The sequence below is a fragment of the Camelus bactrianus genome, chromosome 17 (genome assembly GCF_048773025.1).
Source record: "Camelus bactrianus isolate YW-2024 breed Bactrian camel chromosome 17, ASM4877302v1, whole genome shotgun sequence".
NCBI lineage: Eukaryota > Metazoa > Chordata > Mammalia > Artiodactyla > Camelidae > Camelus > Camelus bactrianus.
In genome coordinates this window covers 12,801,950-12,814,321 of record NC_133555.1, presented here as the reverse complement: position 1 = coordinate 12,814,321, position 12,372 = coordinate 12,801,950, and the positions used below count along the sequence as shown (strand labels likewise).

General features: G+C 33.6%; 1 protein-coding gene across 3 annotated transcripts in view; it reads left to right on the top strand.

Annotated features, from left to right (window-relative positions):
* The window catches only part of CNTN6 (contactin 6), a 256,106-nt gene that overhangs the window by 23,222 nt on the left and 220,512 nt on the right, over positions 1-12,372 (top strand). The window contains exon 2 of one of the 3 annotated variants that reach the window (XM_074344451.1): positions 3,751-3,801. The exons of the other annotated variants lie outside the window; for them this stretch is intronic. The gene's annotated coding sequence lies outside the window, so the exon portion shown is untranslated. The remainder of the gene's footprint in view (positions 1-3,750; positions 3,802-12,372) is intronic. 3 annotated transcript variants of the gene reach the window in all.

Sequence of the window (12,372 nt, the reverse complement as noted above, 5' to 3'; positions counted from 1 at the left end):
AAGTGTTCATGAAGGTGGTGACATACAATTCATGTCCTAGAGAATAGGCTTTTCAGTTATGTACGGTTCCAAGAGTATCTATAATTCCAGCCACAGACTTCGGAAAGTCAGGAAGGTAGAATAAAAAAGAGAGAGAGAGACAGAAAAGGAGAATGATTACAAAGGCAAGATGTCTGGTAGTGTCCATTGACGAGCTCTTTATCTGCATTCACTGGTGTGAGCCTCTTTCCCATTTAGCTATTGTATAACTTGAATTTAGGTTGTTTTTAGTTGCAGCTTTATTCATCCAATGGATCATGCCTTGGAAATGGTGAAAGCTGAGTTTCTGTGTGTGGCAGGAAGGAGGAGAGAAATGAATAGAAGTAATGACACAGAATAACATTCTCGTACTTCCTCCATTATTAACACAGTCCAGCCATTGGTCATTAAGTGGCTTCTATGTGCTAGGTCCTATGTGAAATTATGTAGATACTAATTGAATAAAAGACAAATTTCCTGTCTCACAGGTCAGTAGGAATACAGGGATCTGTAAAGACTCATAATAAATGTAAAACATAAAACAACATAAATATAGACAAAGTAAAATGGTAACTCAGAAGAAGTAAAAGATAATTGCTGATGACCATGAAAGAAGATTTCACAAAAGTGATGTTTTTAGTCTCAAGATGTTGACAAAAGACATTTCTTGCCCTCTGCCCTCTCTAAAATAACTCACAAATAACTAGTACAACAAGAAACAGAATTCAAATTTCCACTGTCAATAAAACCCAGAGACAAGTTTTAACCTCAGGAACTACAGGAGCACAAAATGGAAAGATGAATGCAGAAAGAGGCATACTAAAATACTCTCACAGGAAGATAACTGCAAGAAGTAAATGAAATACCTTACAAATTCCCTAAAAGGACCAAGATCTGAAGCTACCTTGTATCTTGGAAGGCTGTGGCAGGGATGCTTAAACTGAAATAGAAGGCTTATTTGAAAGGCTTTCAGGTTGGCTCCCATGTTTTCACCTTCTCGATTAAGTGGACTGTCTCTCTCTCTCTGTCTCTGTCTCTGTCTCTCTCTGTCTCTTTCTCTCTCTCACACACACAACCTATAGGAGATTGGAGAATATTTACAGAGAAATTGAGCTACAGGGTCTCCAGACTTTAGATCTTAAGACAGAAAAGAAAATAGCATAAGTCTTGAGGTAGAAAACAGACTTTAGATGACCTTTCTGTGTATAAATGTAAAGACCCCAAATATAGACTCATAAATATTCATGTTTAGGAATTTCCCAATAAAAAACTGTCAGTCTTCATAGAAAACAGACTTATGGTTACCAGAGGGGAAAAAGGAGTGGGAAGGGATAAACTGGGAGTTCAAGATTTGCAGATGCTTACTACTATATATAAAATAGATAGATAACAAGTTTCTTCTGTGTAGCACAGGGAACTGTATTCAATATCTTGTAGTAACCTATAATAAAAAAGAATAAGAAGAGGAATATATGTATGTATATGTATGACTGAAACATTATGCTGTACATCAGAAATTGATGCAACATTGTAAACTGATTATGCTTCAACAACAACAAAAATTTTAATGTGAAGAAATCTTCCATCTTTATTAGCAGACAACTTATGAAAAAGCACAAAAAGATTCCAACTGGCATTTCACAAAGTAAGAAATTTGAGTAGCCAATAAGGACATGAAAAGATGCTCATCATTCATCAGGGAAATGCAAAATAACTATAATAAGCTCTCATTTTATATCTATAAAATAGCTAAAATTAGAAAGACTGACCATACCACATATTGACAAGGATGTGAAGCAACCAGAACCCTTAAGCTGTGCTGGTAGGAATGTGAAATGGTCCTAACACTATGAAAAACAGTTTAGCAGTTTCTTTAACAGTTACACATATACCTCCCATATGATCCAGTCATTCCACTTCTAGGTATTCACCCAAGAGAAATGAAGGTACATGTCCAAAGACTTGCACACAAATGTTCCTAGCAGCTTTATTCATAATATCTCCAAACTAGATACAACCCAAAAGTCTATGAGCAAATAAATGGATAAATAAATGGTACCTTATCTACATACAATGGTATAATACTCAGCAGTAAGAAGGATCAACCTACAAATACATGCAACATCACTAAATCTCAAAATCACCATGTAGAGTGAAAAAAAAAAAACAGGCTCAAAAAAGCATATAATGTTACACTTATTTGAAACTCTAGAAAAGACAAACCTAATCTATAATGACAGAGGGCAGGTCAAAGGTTGCTTAAGACCTACAGTGTGAAGGCAGTTGCCTAGGATGGGGCAAAGGAATCTTTGGTGACCAAAACAGTCTGTAGTTTCATCACTGTGTTATTTCTATGGGTAAAAACCTTTATAAAAACTCATTAAGCTATGCACTTTAATTAAAAAAAAAAGCTATTAGCCTCAATAACCTAAGAATGAAGACCACGAGCCAATACATCACATGGATACAAATGTATGAGTGAATAAATAGCTAGGGTTACCAGTCATTTGAGGAAGCCCTCAGTACAAGAGGATAAGATCTCTACCTAAATAATAACTATTAAAATGGCATTATATGGAAACAAATAAGAAAATTTCAAAGAAATCACTAACTTTTTCAACATAAATCATAAAACCTTTTTCATCCATGAAAAGGAAGTTGAGGAAAAGGAAGTTGAAAAAATAAAAGAAGCAAACACTACAGGAATTAGAAATAGTTTTTGGAAGTTTACATTATAATAGCTAAAATGAAAAGAACAAAAATGACAACAGAGCATAATTACATTAAACACAGAGTTGTCAGATAAAGTTGAGAGAATTATTCAGGAAGGAAAGCAGAAATAAAGATAAGTTGATGGTAGTAGCAATAAGATAAGGAAGGTAGAGAATTAATCTGTGAAATACAAGATCCTAGGGAATTTCTAAAACATAGACAAAAAAAAAAAGTGGTGTGGAAAACAAAGGAAAACTTATTATCACAAAAATATCCCACGTGTAAAATTTACTGAGAAGAATATTCTTGAGATACTAAAATATTTATTTGATACAGGTTTCAGTGAAGAAAAGTGAGAAGATTTGGTCAAAAATTGGACGTCAGAGTGAACACTGACTCCAAAACCAAGAGAGCAGGGACTTTAAAGTCCTGCTTTCGTAAATGTAGAAAGTAAGACCTTCTGGGTAAGTGACTTGCCCAGAGTTTTACAATTCACTGATCCAAAGGTCTCTGCACCCTTAATAATGCCCATCATTTTTTAAAATAAATTATCATTTATTATTCTCTCTTCTTGAGGTTATGGTTGGTGGATAGGTGGTAAATATGGGTAACAAATGCTAAAAGAATGAATATTTATTTATTCCCTAAACCAATTCAATTCATGTTGTTTTCCTCAATTCAAGTACTGGTCACTTGGTCTTTCATACATTCATGTCACTCTAATTCATAATTTAATGGAAATGATTTTGGCAACTCCAAGAGACATCTGAGAGTTAAGTTCAGCATTTGTGTTGTTAATGTTTCCTGCCAGATTGATGACCTCTGTGTTAATAAAATGGCTGCTTTCCAGTTCCTCTATAAAAAATACCATTTCCCACTCTCCTTTTCCTTTTATTTACAAATGTAATCTGTGATCCATAAATTCATAAGGTGGAAATGGTGAGTGGCTAGCTTTTTATATGCTCATATATAAAGGGTCAAATTCACTGATCCATCTCAAATCTTTCCACCCATTTTCAGAAGAATTTTGAAAAGCAGTCAATGTGGCAGAAGTGAAGGAGGGACCTGTTGGTAAGTGTGTCACAGGCATTTTCAGATTCCCTTTTCCAAATAACTGTAATATGAGTTCTTAAGCTGAACTATTAGTAAAGTGATTATCTCAGTGCTTTTTAAGTCATTTTATTGGTTTGTTGATGGTCTGATTTTAGTCCTTAGAACATTAATGTCTAGGCACATCTGAGAAAGAGAAAGTAACATTAGAAAAACTCTTGTGTGTTTGTGTGATTGTGTATAATTAAAAGTTGAAGAGTCCAAGGAAAATGCTCCTTTGGTCCAGTTCAACTCTTAGAACAAAACTTGAAAACTCCATGATAACAAGAGGTATTTATACATATTCAGGTATTTTACATTATTTATCAAAAGTTCTGAAAAATGGTTAAACTGAGTTGTCTTATTACTGGGTTCTAAGGAACTTTGAAAGACACTGTCAGTAGAACAGAGTGTACTGAAAAAATGTTAAGCTAGTAGCAAAATAACAAAAGTCTAAAAAATAACTGCAAATGTGCAAAAACACACAAACTTCATACTAAATACACATATTTTTCTCCTTATTCTCCTACCTATTTTTTTATTTGTACATTTCCTTTCATTCCATCTTACTTCCCTCCAGAACACATTTTTAGTCAACTTTCTTGAGATATAATTTAAATATAATGAAAATACACAAATTTTAAGTTCAATGAGTTTGAAAAATGTCTGTGTTTGTGTAACTGCCCACCCCTCAATCAAGATGTAGAACATTTCTATCACTGATAAAAGCTCTTTTTGCTTTTTTTGAGTCATCCCTATCACATCTCTTACCACAACCACTGATCTGATTTTGATCACCACAGATTAGGTTTTTTTCTGACTTTAGAGCTTTGTGTTGGTAGACTCATACAGTATTGTACTCTTATATGCTTGATGTTTAGCTCAACATAATATTTTTAAGAGTTTTCTTTTGAATGCTATCGTAAATGGAATAGTTTTCTTAATATGCTTTTCAGATGATTCCTTTCTGGTATATAGAAACACAACTGATTTTTGTATTTTGATCTTGTACCCTAAACCTTTGCTGAATTCATTTATTAGCTCTAGTAGCTTCCTCAAAGATTCTTTGGGATTATATATATATATATAAAATAAGTATAAATTATATATATATATATATATATATATATATATATATATATGCTCTCTCTCTATATATATATATATCATGCCATCTACATATAGAGTATTTTTTTCTCAATTTGTATTTATTTTATTTCATTTTCTTGCCTAATTTCTTTCATTAGAACTTTCAGTACAATATTAAATAGCAATGATAAAGAAGGACAACCATGTCTTATTTCTGAAGCCAGGGGAAAGCTTTCAGTCTTTCACTATTGAGTATAATGTTAGCTGTGATTTTTCTTAAATGCTCTTTATCATTTTGAGGACACTTCTTTCTATTTTTAATTTTCTGAGTATTTTTATCATAAAAGGATGCTGAATTTTATCAAATCCTTTTTTTGTGCACCATTTAAGATAATCATTTTTTTTCTTTCCTCCCCCCACCTTCATTCTATTAATGTGGTATATTCCATTGCTTGATTTTTCTTATGTCAAACCATCCTTGCATCTCAGAGATAATTCTCAGTTGGTAGTGATATATAATATGTTTAATGTGCTGCTGGACCAGCAATGATTTTGCCCCCTAAATAGACATTTGACAATATCAACACATTATTGATTATCACACTGGAGGAGGGTGGTACTGGCATCTGGTGTGTAGAGGCCAAGATACTGCTAAATATTCTACAATGGACAGGACATCTCTCCTCCTACCCCACCCCCCCAACAACAAAGGATTAGTCATTCCAAGGTGTCAATATTGCCCCGATTGAGAAAATCTAAGTTTCATCAAATCTGCTAAGATTCCTTTAACATTATCTCTGTAACTTATCATTTAGTCCCTTTCCCCTCAGCCTCCTCAAATCACCCTACCCTCTCATAACTTCTTTCCATGCTCAAGTCATACTGAACCTCATTTAGTTTATCAGCCAAGTTATCTTTTGCTTTCACCTTCCACACATTTACTTCCCTCTGATCAGAACATCCTTTCCCCTTCCTTACTCCCCAACACATGGACATGTTTTACTTCTACTCATTCTTTAGTTCTCAGCTACTTCCTCCAGGAAGGTTTTCTGATTCTCCTTAGACTAAGAGAGGTACTTCTGTAATATCTTCCCCCAATACCAAGCACTGCTTATATCATGACATTTATCAGAGTTTATCACATGTGTTAATTTCTATAAGATCTTGGAGAATTATACACAATCCTATTTCTTAATACTGTATCTTCAAGACTTGGGTCATTGCCATTTATTCGATAGCTTCCTGTGTTTTTTTGTTTTCTTGTTTTAAGTTATAGAATGAGCACAAGAATAACTGAATGAATCAGCCTACGTTTCTATTTCTTTATCTGTAACATTCAGGAAATGTAGCAGTCAAGAAATGTAAGTTAGTGTTTTGTGTGTATACACCTTAGATATCTCTGGGAAAAAATAATAATCAATGAAAACATTTTTAATTTAATTGCCTAAATCTTTACTATTCTGCCTTACCCATAATTGACTGTTAATATATGTGATTATTTTACATTAACAAATTATTTATTCAATATCTGCACAAAGACTGAGGCTCAAATCCAGAGTTTTAGAGCACCGATCTTTAGGATTCGTTCTTAAATAAATTTTGAGATACACAAGCAAGATTTGAAAGTGGAATTTGAGACAAAAGAAAGCAGTTTATTTCCACGTTTTAAATTAATAGGCTTGAAGCATGATTTTCTAGGAATTTCTGGTTTTCCCAGGCAGAGTCCAATTTCTGGAGAAAGAAACAAAATGTAATCTACACACAGTCAAATGCCAGAGGCAATGTGTGTATTGTGCAAGTTCAAAATGGGTCAGAATAAAAATGACTACCAATCAGCCATCCAGCTTGTAAAATGATATAAGAACTCATTCTTACTTACTGTCCTTTACAAATATTAAAAAATAAGTCATAGTGTCAGCAAGATGCCTCAAGTTTCAGTGTTGCTTTATGGACTAGAAGTGTTTCAAGTATGAATTGGCTATGATATGAATTTCTGTAAATCAAATCCTACTTTTTCACTTAATCTAATCAAGGAACCGATACTATATCTTAATGGTTGTTTGACAAGCCCCAATACACTGAGGTAGTATCATCTTAAGAGAAAAGATTTGAAACAAATCCAACACCATGTTTCTATGGTGAGCTAGATGTGTTCTGCCTTTTGGGGATTGTAGTTTTCAGTTTGTTTGCTTTTGTATTTCATAGCATTTTTCAAATTCTAATATCTCCATTTACCATTAGGTACACTCCATAACCTCTGGAATCACAGGATTCTCTAGAGCCTAATAGTCTTCCAAACCAATATTATGTCCCTCAGTATATTGCCATCTTCCTTGTATGCCTGCCTAAATATTTAAATTGAAAATTGTTTGGAAAAGTTTCAGATTTCATTAGCTTATTTTGCTTGCTGGCTTTCTGAGCTTCCATTTCCTCATCTCCAGTATGGAGACTTGTAGAGTTAAATCAGTACTTGATATTTAAAAAACAAAACAAAACAAAAAAAAGCACATGCATATGAATGCATGCTAATTATAGATGCTTGTTAAGATAAATCTGATCCTTAGTCTCATTCTCCACTTTTGGCTTATCATGTAATAAGGTGAGAGTTCATTTAGCTGGAAGGATTTTCACTACTTTTGACCTTCCCCAATCAGTTTATCTAAAGTAGCAGCAATAACTCCCCCATCTCATTATACCTCAGGTCACTGTCTTATTATTCCATTCATTTCTTTCTTCATACTTGTCACAACATTTATTTCTTGTGGCTCTATTTTCTATTGTCTCTGGCACCATCACCTTTAGAATAAAAGCTCGAGGGAACACAAACCATGTTTGCCTTGATCAATTTTTTATCACTGGCATGAAGGGCACTTAGGAGGTTATCAATCCATATTTGTTAAATAAGTTTTTTTGGTTGCAGACATCACATTCTATGGACTGAAACAATGCCCTCGGTAGAGACAGAAGACATGAGAAAGGCTTTCACAATCACAAAGATTGCATAATCTTTAAGTTTAGAGCTTCTTCCTGTGTCTCTTTCACATGCCTTTTCTTCCCATCACCAGCTAGGAACTTCCTACATGACCAGAGGAAAGACAGAAGGAAAAGTATCTGCAGAGTTAGCACCTTCCTGACTGGTCCTGAATGCACTTACCTCCTAATTATCTTATCGGTCATCATCTATCACTGGTGCCTTAACAATCCTATAGCATACATATATACAAACATATATACATATGTATAAATAATATAAATTATATAATATTCTATGTTTCTCATATATTTTATATATACTATATATATGCATATACCTTTGTAAAAGTATTTATTTGTTTATTTGCAATTAAAATGGAAAAGTTAAAAATGCCTATTTCCCTCTACTAAGTGGTATACTACTGTTGCTTAAAGGACATATCCTGGCACAATTCTGTAATGATTACACAACAACCACAAAAAAGGGAATTTAATTCCTCTCAATATTGTAACTTTACAAAAGTGTTTCTATTATGTATCATCAATGTTATTATATAATGAACACAGAAAGAAAATTCATAAGATTGATACTTTGTTTTGTAAGCCAAATCCATTTTCAAATACATAAATTCTTCAAGTTCTGAACTTTATAAGTCAAATTTATCTGTACTGATACATATCATCAGATATATATGTAAACACATAGACCTCTCTGAATGACAGTATTTGATTCTCCTATAGTTATGAGATTTAATTAGGGCTATGGCTAAATAATACAAACCAATAATTTAGCTGACTCAAGCAGAAGAAATCTGTGAAGTCGGTGAACTAGTTTGATGTCTTACATACAAAAGTAATTGATTGAGTTTTCAATTTTTAATCTGTTACTTCGATTCTCTGAATTTTTATCCACCAGGAAAAGACAATCTAACATATAATTTTTTATTCTATTTTATTTTTATTTCTAATTTCTATTCTATTTTTTAAGTTCTATTTTTCCAGAATTTTTTAGGCTAAAGAAATGGTTGAAGTGATATTCTCAGAATATAAAACATCAATATTTGATGTAGCCATTCAATTTCGTGTAGGTATATATACATACAGAGAGAGAAAAGAGAGAAAACATAGATTGTTAAAAATAAAAAAAAAAAACTATGAGTATGAGAGATAGAAAGCAAAGGATATTTTTTGAAATTGAGTGAGTACCCACTACATGACCTAGGTGTTCAACTTTTGTAGTAGGGAATGGCTGTCTATAAGAAACATTCTAAATTAAGTTTGTACCAACCAGATTTACATAACTGGCTTCTCTTTAGCTACTTCTAGATGTCTACCTTGAGTTGGTTTATAACCTATTTGTTGGTTGAATTTTAGAAACACAGCCCTATCTGAATCAATTATCTTATCCTCTTAAAATTGCTAACTTTCATCTCTGAATATAATTTTTCAGACTACAACTTTCAATGTTATACACCATAAATGTTTTTGACATTTTGTTACATAATGATTACTTTGTTGCATTAATTCCCACATGATGACATCCCAAAGTGACCACGATGACATGTGAGGACAAGATACAGAATGGGCACCACTTCCATTCATGTGTGTCTACATTAATTCAGGATCATCTGTAATGTTTCTTCTTGTCACCAGGCCAACTTCTACAATTCATTCTCTGGATAATTTGGAGATCAGCTAGCCCAACTGCCTTCGTGCTCCACAGTTTGGCAGATAAAGATGTGACATTCAAACAAGCAGTACATTCTTAAAATCTCACAGAAAATTAGAGACAGTACCAACCAAAACTCAGGTGTGTAAGCAGATGTATGAGTGATTGTCCTGGAGAAGCCTCCAGGGATGGAATCACTGAATTTAGAAGTGACAAATTTAGTTATGCTTATTTCAGGGAAATAAAGTCACTAACTATCCACCTAATTTGTGTTGCTTCTGAAAATCAACAAACTCCTACAGATGCACAAATTTCTACAGAGCAACAAGTTTGCAGTAGCTGTTTGTTTCTAAAGTTTTTGATCAAATAAATGACAACGTTAGAACTTCTGACTTTCCCTTCAGCAACCAAAATATATTCAAATTACAAAATGAAAGGTATTGGACTTTTAACAATTTAAGCCTTCCAAGTATTGTTAAGTTCCATAAAGGTATTTTGGATAGGCAGTTTTTTCATTTTTTAATTCATCTAATCTTCATTTCAATATTGGAACAGTTAGGTATATGCCTTATTTTATTTGTATGGTTTTCCTTTTAGTATTTATGTAAATGAATATAAGTGAAAAATGAGTAAAACATAATTCAGGAAGGATATTAGAATACTAATGCAGCTAATGCTATTCTTGGGAACCACTTAGGAAAAGTTGATTAGTTTAAAATGGAAAGTCACAGAATATTATCAATATTAAGAGAGCTGTAGTGTGTTACTATAGAATTGTAATTTTAGAGATCTACAGAGCAGTATGAGCACCAAAGACCGCAGCATATGTTTCTAAAATTTTAAGTAGCATATTTTAAGTGCTAGGTAGAGGGCCCAACTTCTCCTGTTTGCCTGGGATGGTTCTGATAATAGAACTCAAAGTATTTCATCCCAGGAAACCTTCCACTCCCAGGCAACTCAAGATATTTGGTCCTGCTGGTCTGACCAAAAGTTCCAAATGAAATAGTAGATGGAATTGCATTGTCTTTATGCATGTAGACAGAAGCTGGGAAAAGGTTTGGACTGATTTTTGGCTTCAGTTTTTCCTAGTTTTGTGACCGATAGCAAATTACCTGACTTTTTGCACTGTCACTTTCCAGTTTTTGTAAAATGTGAGTAGTATTTTTTTCACATATATTTATGAAGGTTAAGTAAAAATATAAACATGAGATGCATTTTAATACTCAACATGCTATATAAACATAAGACGCTTTTGTTAATTCCAGCAAGTTTGCAGCATCAATGCTGGGACATACAACACTTTCTAAGTGACAACTGCTAGAGGCCTATGTACTAAAACTTAAATTTAAATACACAAGAATTGGTTTTAGATATGAGTTTCTATGTAATTATCAATAGTTATTGATTTAAAGTCCAAGCTCATGCTTTTGAAAAGTATTTGCATCAGCCAATGTTCATTAGTATAAAATACCTTTTGTTTTCTTTCATTAATTTTTTATCATTACTTTTAATAAATATTGAATCCATTTGAACAAAAAAAAAGGATGTTTCCTTAATATGGAGTTTAAAAATTGGTTTCAAAGTCCAAACCTTAATTTTCAGTGTGATTTATCCATTAAATGTCCTGTCTTCTCTGTCTTCTCTTTACTTAATGAAAAAGCCAATTGCAAAACAAGATTGATTAGTAGTAATAATCTTGGTGTTCTAGTAATAAAAATCTTTGCTGAAGTCCAGTCTTTATAAAAGGCACTGATTCCATTTCAAGGTTAGTGTCTAGCCCATTGTGTAATAGATGGCAGAGGTTTAAAACTGGTAGCAGATGCTGTCCCTGCTCTCAGTGAGTCTCCCACTCCTGTTCCCACCACTCGGATTCACACCCACAACTTTGATGACTAGGTAGTATTGTGAAAACCTTAGTATTGCTTGACTGTTTCCTGGCCTGGGAAACATGCTTTTCTCCTTGTAGGACAAACTAAATGTGCCTGAGAGCTAGTGCTCCCAGAAATAACCATTAATAATGGATGAGAAATTGGTAAATAAGTACTCATCTTCTCTGCCCCTCAACTGGATAACTGAGCATTGTTCTGAGCCCAGTGCTCCCCAGAGAGACCGAGGTCCAGAAGACCACACTGATAACTGGCCTGATCAGAAATCTTTATTGGTTCCATTCTCTATCTGAGTTAAGCCACTTCCCATCCTACATTTCTTGGGATCACTTCCCAATCAAACTTTGGCATTAAAATCCTTGACCCACAGTTTACTTTTTGGGGAACTCAGAACATGAAAATACTGTTTGATAAACAAATTAGTTCGCTTTTATGAAAAAATACACACATACACAGGTGAGACTTTGTCTCTCTGTGTCAACATACAAATCATTTCATCCTTTTCTAAGCTGGTTTATAAGAGCTGTTACAAATGGAGCTCAGCTTAGAGTTGGGGGTACTGAATCCTTTCTGAATTAAGATGGAACTTACTATTTTAAGTTGTCTCCATAGATTGTTTGAATGTAAATAATAAAGTTGAAATTATAGAGTATAAAGAATAGTAACAGAACTGAGAACACTTTTCCCCAACAGAGAGATTGACCAATAACAATAGAGGCAGACCCTGGAGATGTTCCATAAAGCTAACTCCTGCTAAAGCCTATTCTGATATCTCCTATGTGATAAAAGTTCCTGACACTTAGCAAGAGTTCATTTCATGGTATTCTACCTACAAATGGTAGGTCTGCAGGGCAGATGAGCACTATAGTATGCATCCTAGAAATTTAGCACTTAAGCTCAGAAGCAGGGAGAGTGTGAATTATCTGCCACTAGTCA